Source organism: Asparagus officinalis, chromosome 7 (assembly GCF_001876935.1).
Source record: "Asparagus officinalis chromosome 7, Aspof.V1, whole genome shotgun sequence".
NCBI lineage: Eukaryota > Viridiplantae > Streptophyta > Magnoliopsida > Asparagales > Asparagaceae > Asparagus > Asparagus officinalis.
Window position 1 is genome coordinate 72390739 of NC_033800.1, and position 8258 is coordinate 72398996.

Below are 8258 nucleotides of genomic sequence, written 5' to 3' on the forward strand. Positions count from 1 at the left end.
AACTAGATTGACACCTACTTACCTATGTCACTATCATTTGTAACTTTTTCCGAAATAATTTATTACAAATTTAAATCTAAGAAATAAAAATTATAATTGTTGGACCCTAGAGGGGGGGGTGATTAGGGTCAAGAGGCTCTAATTATGCAATAAAAATTAAGACAAGCAAACCACAATATACTAATGCAATCAAAGTAAGTGAGATAGGGTTAGGAATCGTTATCCTTTGACGCGCGATGTGTTAACGAGGTTCGGTCCGCTGACCTACGTCCCCGCTCCCCACTCTCGAGGAGAAATCCACTACACACCCGGTTTGGAAGCCGGAACTTCGTCTACACAGCGATCCCCTCACGATCTCTCACTACACAGTTGATCTCAACAGATCACACTCCCTCACAGTTGATCTACACAAGATCACACTCACACAGCAGTAGAAATGATACAAGACTCTTTCTTTACAGGTCCCTATGGCAAAGAGAAAGAATACTGAAGCTGGGAAGTGAAACACACACAAAAACACAGAGAAAACCACAGAGAACAGAGTTTGAAAATTTTTCTCAGAAGACAGCGTCTATCTGGTTTCTTTTTGCAGAAGTTAGGGCAACTGGGAAGAAGAAGAAGTCTGGGTTTAAATAGAAAAGATTAATAATTTTAAAATCACAATCCAATCTTCCCAATTAAGAAAATAATCTCCTACACAGACTGTGCCTCAGACTGTGCCAAACACTGTTAAGTGATAGCACAGTAAACAAGGCAAACGACCATTTGAAAAAAGTCTCGGTTGACCGATTAAACTTTTGGTTGACCGCCAGAACATTCAGTCGACCGACCGAAAATCCGGTCGACCGACCGAAAATCCGGTCGACCGTGAGCAGCTTTGAAAACACAGAAGAAAAGCAGAGACTTCATCGGTCGACCGCACCGGTCGACCGATAGAAAAATCGGGCTTTCGGTCGACCGATGCGGTCGACCGACAAACTCTCTGTCGCCCAGTGATGAAAGATCATAAGTGCGGTCGACCGGTGCGGTCGACCACATTCTGACATATTCTGGAAACAGTATTTTGACTCAAACAAAAATATTTAGAAAATATTTATTTGACCTCTGAAAATTATGAAACTTTGTAAAATGTTTTTAATACTAAAAACAAACTGTTTGGAAAAAGAATTTTGCAGATAGGTCCTCATACTTGTGAAAAATAGTATTTTGTGAAAAACGCTTAAAAGCTTAAGTATGAAAACGTGTGTGTGAGTCCCAATAGCTTCAAGTGAATTCAATAACTCTTTACCTACATTCTAATACTAGAGAGAGAATAAAAACTAGCTAATATCCTCACATAGAATACAATTCTTGAGTCTTGATATAGCTTGAGTTTGGATGAAGCTTTTATATGAATTTGTTGTTCTTGAAATAACATTGCTTCATCACTATGCCTCCTCCTCCTTTGGATATCATCGTTGTAGCGTATATTCAATCCAATCCTCCATGAGTGGCACTAACAAGCTTGATAAAAGAATTTACTATATTTGTACTCAATAAGCCATTAGTACCGTTAATGGTGGTTGTAAAACATCATCAAAACATAAGGGCTAACAATCTCCCCCTTTTTGATGATGACAACCAACCATTATATAAGAGCAAAAATAAAATAGCTTATAGATAGGTGCTCCCCCTATCTATGAGCTCCCCCTAAGTATATGCAACAAATGAGGAGATTTCTCTCCCCCTTTGTCACCATCAAAAATGGGGCAAAGAGACATGCATGCCACACAAAAAAATGCAACCAAAAGAAGCAAGCAATTTAGAAATATCACATATTGCATAAGCCCAAGCCATTTCTTATGCGACAAAAATCATCCTCTCCAAGAGGCTTAGTAAATATATCCGCTAATTGAGATTTTGTGTCAACAAAGACTAGGAATACATCTTGTCTCTCTACATGATCGTGTAAGAAATGATGACGCACATCAATATGCTTGGTTCTAGAATGCAAAACCGAATTTTTGGAAATATTTATAGCACTTGTGTTATCACAAAAGATTTTAATATTTTGAAAATTCAAATCATAGTCAACTAAACTTTGTTTCATCCATAAAACTTGAGCACAACATAAGCCGGCGGCAATGTATTCCGCTTCCGTAGTGGACAATGCAACACAATTTTGTTTCTTGGAAGCCCAAGAAACAAGGGAATTTCCTAAGAATTGGCATGTTCCACTAGTACTCTTACGATCTACCTTACATCCGGCAAAGTCGGCATCACAAAAACCATATAAATCAAAAGAGGTGCTTCTTGGATAAAATAAACCAACATTAAAAGTTCCATTAACATATTTAATGATCTTTTTAACCGCAATTAAATGAGATGCTTTAGGAGATGCTTGAAAACGTGCACATGCACACACACTAAACATAATATCGGGTCTACTAGCGGTAAGATAAAGAATACTACCTATCATACCTCGGTATAGTTTTTGGTCCACATCTTCACCACTCTCATCCGCATCAAGCTTAATACTAGTACTCATGGGAGTAGGTGCATGCTTAGAATTCTCCAAATTGAATTTTTTAACCAATTCCTTCGCATACTTGCTTTGTGAAATGAAGATCCCATCCTTAGTTTGCTTGACTTGGAGCCCGAGAAAGAATGTAAGCTCTCCCATCATACTGATCTCAAAGTGATCCTGTATAACTTTAAAAAATTCCTTGCACAAGGATTCATTAGTAGCACCGAAAATGATGTCATCCACATATATTTGAACTAAAATGAAATCATTTTTCATTTTTCGCACAAAAAGAGTGTTATCAATTGTTCCTTTTAAAAAACCATTTTCAACAAGAAAACTAGAGAGGCGAGCATACCAAGCTCTAGGAGCTTGTTTCAACCCATATAAAGCTTTTTGAACCCGGTAAACATGATTAGGGAAAACATGATCTATAAAACCGGGGGGTTGCTTAACATACACTTCCTCTTCTATAAAACCATTTAAGAAGGCACTTTTAATATCCATTTGAAATAGTTTGAAAATTTTAAAGCTAGCAAATGCCAAAAATATCCTAATAGATTCCAACCTTGCAACCGGTGCAAAGGTTTCATCATAGTCTATGCCCTCCTCTTGATTGTATCCATGGGCAACCAAACTAGCTTTATTTCTAGTAACAATACCATGTTCATCAAGTTTGTTTCTAAAAACCCATTTAGTACCAATAACACTAGCATTGTTAGGTCTAGGAACTAATTTCCAAACATCATTTCTTTGAAAATTGTTTAGTTCTTCATGCATAGCCAAAACCCAAAATTCATCATTTAAAGCATCATTAATCTTTTTAGGTTCAAGATGAGATAAGAAGGCAACATTACCACACTCACTCAAAGCTTTTGAGCGAGTAACAACTCCTTTTGAAGGGCTCCCAATGATTTGTTCCTTTGGATGATTTGATGCGAATTTCCAAGTTTTAGGAAGTTCAACTTGTTCATTGTCATTTGAGCTATCCACATCCTTTTGAACTTCTATAGAAGGAGTATCATTGATTTGCAATAAGTCCAATCCTCCCTCAACATCATCATCATCATCTTTCCTAGGTAGAAAAACTTGAGAACCAACATTAGTCTCATCAAAAGTAACATTTATAGATTCTTCAACAACGAGACTTCGTTTATTGAAGACCCTATAAGCCTTACTTCGAGGTGCATAACCCAAGAAAATACCAACATCAATTTTGGAATCAAATTTATCATGGTGATCTTTTGTATTTAAAATAAAGCATTTGCAACCAAAGACACGAAAATAACCAATGAAAGGAGTTTTTCCATAATAAAGTTCATAAGGGGTTTTCTTAAGCTTTGGTCTAATCAAAACACGATTTAAAACATGGCAAGCCGTATTGACGGCTTCCGCCCAAAAGTATTTTGGTAAATCAAATGAGTTTAACATAGTGCGTGCCATCTCTTGTATGGTACGATTTTTCCGTTCAACAACACCATTTTGTTGTGGTGTTCTAGGAGCGGAAAACATATGAGTTATACCATGATGAGCACAAAAATCATAGAAAAATTCATTTTGAAATTCACCACCATGATCACTTCTTATTTTAACAACTTTCAAATCCTTTTCATTTTCAATTCTTTTAACATGATTAGCAAATTCTTCAAAATAATTATTTTTCTTTGCAAGAAATATTGTCCATGTAAAACGAGAAAAATCATCGATAATCACAAATACATAGTATTTGCCTCCAAGAGAGGTAACACGCATAGGACCAAACAAATCAAGATGAAGTAATTGCAAAGGTTTAGAAGTCGATACCTCATTGATAAATTTGAAAGAAGATTTTGTTTGTTTACCTTTGGCACAATCCTCACATATGGTATCTTTAATGAAGTGCAAGATTTTGTTTGTTTACCTTTGGCACAATCCTCACATATGGTATCTTTAATGAAGTGCAAGCTAGGTAATCCTTTTACAAGATTTCTCTTAGACAATTTTGATATTAACTCCATATTTGCATGTCCAAGTCTCTTGTGCCAAATCCAAGGATTTTCATCAATTGCCGCAAGACCCTTCACATCTTGATTCACTAATTCATTCATCTCAAAAATGTAAACATTAGACTTGCGATTTGCAACAAAAACAATTTTTCCATAAACCTTTATCACTCAATTGGCTAATACTAAGAAGATTATGATTCAAACCATTTACCAAATAAACATCTTCTATAACGGGTGAGGGTTTCTTACCAATAGAACCAATACCAATGATTTTACCTTTCTCACCACCACCGAAAGAGACACTATCTCCTTCAATCCTTGATATGGTTGCAAATAACTCCTTGTTGCCCGTCATATGATGTGAGCAACCACTATCAAGGTACCACATCTCCTTACGTCGTTGCCGTGATGTTCCCTACAAAAGATGAAGATGAAGATATAGTAGCTTTAGGTACCCAAGTCTGTTAGACCCTAGAGGGGGGGTGATTAGGGTCTTATGCTAATCTAATCCGATTAAATACCAATTAAAACTTATTAATAAGTTATCCTAGCAAGTATGAAATACAATAATATATATTAGCTAGGATAAGCAATATAAACAACAAGATATATCCTAACAAAGAGATATACTATGAGATATATGCAAGGATATAAATCTAACACAAGGGATAAACAATTTTAACTACAAATGTGATAGGGCAAAATGATTAACAAGCAATACCCAATGGCGATGTAAGATATGAACATGAAAACAAGTGCGCCAATGCAATCACAAACAAAGGATATGTTTACGAGGTTCGGTCCCCACGACCTACGTCCCCGCTCCTCACCTCGAGGAGATACTCCACTATCACAACCCGGTTTAGAAGCCGGAACTTCTACACACTCGGTTTACAAGTTCACCGAAAACTCTAGCCCGTGTCCTCCTCCTCAAGTGCTCGGTTACAACCTCTCTCTAGGCACGTCAACCGACGTCACTCCTCTTGGATTCGACCCCGTCTCTCACCACACACTTCTCTCTTGGTGTACAAGTGTATTACAAAGTGAATCACACAATAAGCACAATATAACAAATGATTGTTCTCTCTAACAAGGTGAGAACTCAATTAGGCTCAACTCAGTATCACACTATCCCACAACCTAATTATATAATGTATGCAAATACAATAAGCTCAATGGTTGTGTGTGTAAACAAAGAGTAAATCAAATCAAACTAAACTCAATATAAAACTAGCTTTAATAGAAATGATAATCAACAAATAATTATAAATAAAAGCTAGAGTTGAGTTTAGGAAAACTTCTCTAGATCAAGATGGAGAGATGGAGATATGAGCCCAAACAAGAAGATAACCCTCAATTGCTTAAAAGCTTCTTAAACCAAACTTAAACAAACACTAAACAAGTTTAAACTCTTGTTAAACTATTTTAAAACATTCTCTTGTTTTTTGAAAGAAAACAGCAAAGGGGTATTTATACCCACTCCAAAACTCAGCCAAAAACTCAAAACAGAAAGACCAAAAGGCCCCCGGAAAAACAGCTCAGAAATAGCCATTGAAGTCTAACGGCTCTATTGGCGGTCGACCGACAGAACGTTCGGTCGACCGAAAGAAGGAATTCGGTCTATTGGCGGTCGACCGACAGAACGTTCGGTCGACCGAAAGAAGGAATTCGGTCGACCGACGGAAAATCTGGTCGACCGTAAGCAGGTTTGAAAAATGAAGAAACAAACAGAGACATCGTCGGTCGACCGGTACGGTCGACCGATAGAAAATTAAGCTTTCGGTCGATCGGGCCGGTCGACCGACAAACTCTCTGGACCATGCTGAGGAAAGAACCAATGATCGGTCGACCGGTGCGGTCGACCGAATATTGATACTTCTGAAAAACAGTTTTGAAAGCTGTATATCTGATTTTGAAACACTATTTAAAAATATCAAATAAATTCCAAAAAATATAAACCTTTGAGAAATGATTGTAGACATGATAATAAACATGCTACAGCGACTGGTTTCGAAAAAGGACTTCCCAAATGAAAAATATCATTATTTTACAAAATAGTCCAAAACATAAAAATATGAGATACTTGAATTTTGATGTTTTGACATAAACCAACTTTTGAAACTTTGTGAAATGTTTTTGTAGACTTAGTAAAACATGTATAAACTGATATTGAAGTCTATAAACTAAGAATACAATATTTTCACAAAATTGCATATTCTATGCAATGTTTTCAAAAACATAATAGAAAATATGAAATATAGAATTTCATATATATAACCATAAAAACTCAAAACATATGTATGTATGTATATAACTATATATATGCATAGAAACCAAAACTTATGTATATATATATAACTATACATATATATACGAAGAAATCAATAAATGTGTGTGTATAGATATTGAGCTTAGAGTATATAACACACATAATATAAAATCTAAAACTTCATTACCCAAGCAATCTTGATCTTCAATTTAGCTTGACTTGGTAATCTCGCGGATGAAGCTTGAACTTGATCTTTAACTACTCCATAATTCCGCCAACCTCCTCTTGATATGATCGTGTAGGCTTAATCCATCCATCCTCCAACTACGTTGTTTGTCTACAATACATAGGAAAACACAAATACTAGACAAACAACATTAGTGATAAATTGTTTGTTAAACATCATCAAAACAAGAAGGTCAACAATGATGTGAGCAACCACTATCAAGGTACCACATCTCCTTACGTCGTTGCCGTGATGTTCCCTACAAAAGATGAAGATGAAGATATAGTAGCTTTAGGTACCCAAGTCTTGGGTCCTTGGTGGTTAGTAGTCTTGGTACCTTTGGGTACCCATATCATTCTATGAAAATCATGGTTGTCTTTAATCCTACAATGAGTAGAAATATGTCCATGTCTCATACAATATGTGCACACAAAATTTTTTTTGTATGCATGAGTGTGAGAACCATAAAACCTATTTCTACCATGATGATGATAATTAGCATAAGCATGAGTGGGTCTAGTCCTACTTCTCTCAATTTCTAGTCTTTCAATCTTTGATATTAATTGCTTATTCTCGAAATCGAGATCTCCTAGCAATTCATCTTTTAGTGCAAGAGAAGTTGTTAATTGTTCTAGCTTAATATCACAAGAAGCATGCAATTTTTTAAAAGAAGAGTATTCTTTAGACATTCTCTTAAATTCAAAGTTCAATTCTTCTAAAGCCATAGCTATGTCACATTGCATGTAAAAGGATTCACTTTCGGCCTCGGATATTACCTCATGTTCATTTGCCATAAAACAAATGTTGGGGTCATGAAGAGCAAGTTTGGCACCTTCTTCATCACTATCCGAGTCACTTGGTTCGGATTCTTCCCATCCGGCATACATAGCCTTCTTCTTCTTGTACTTCATATACTTTTCTTTGAGCTTGGGGCAATCCTTAGCGATGTGGCCCGGTTAATTGCACTCAAAACATTTACCTACACGAGAGGAAAACTTGTTGTTAGATCGAGGGTTAAATTTCTTGTTCATTTTTATAAGTCTAGAGATTCTTCTAGAGAGATGAGCCACTTCTCTAGAAAAATCGACTTCACTCTCCGACGACGAAGATGAGTTGTCACTAGCTCCTTTGAGAGCTATGGTCTTCAACTTTGGTGATGGCTCCTCAACTTCACGTGATGGCACTTCCTCCTTCTCCTTCCCCTTGAGCTTTTTCTCATGCACCTTGAGCTTTCCGATGAGGCTATCGAGAGCTAAAGTGGTAAGGTCATGAGCT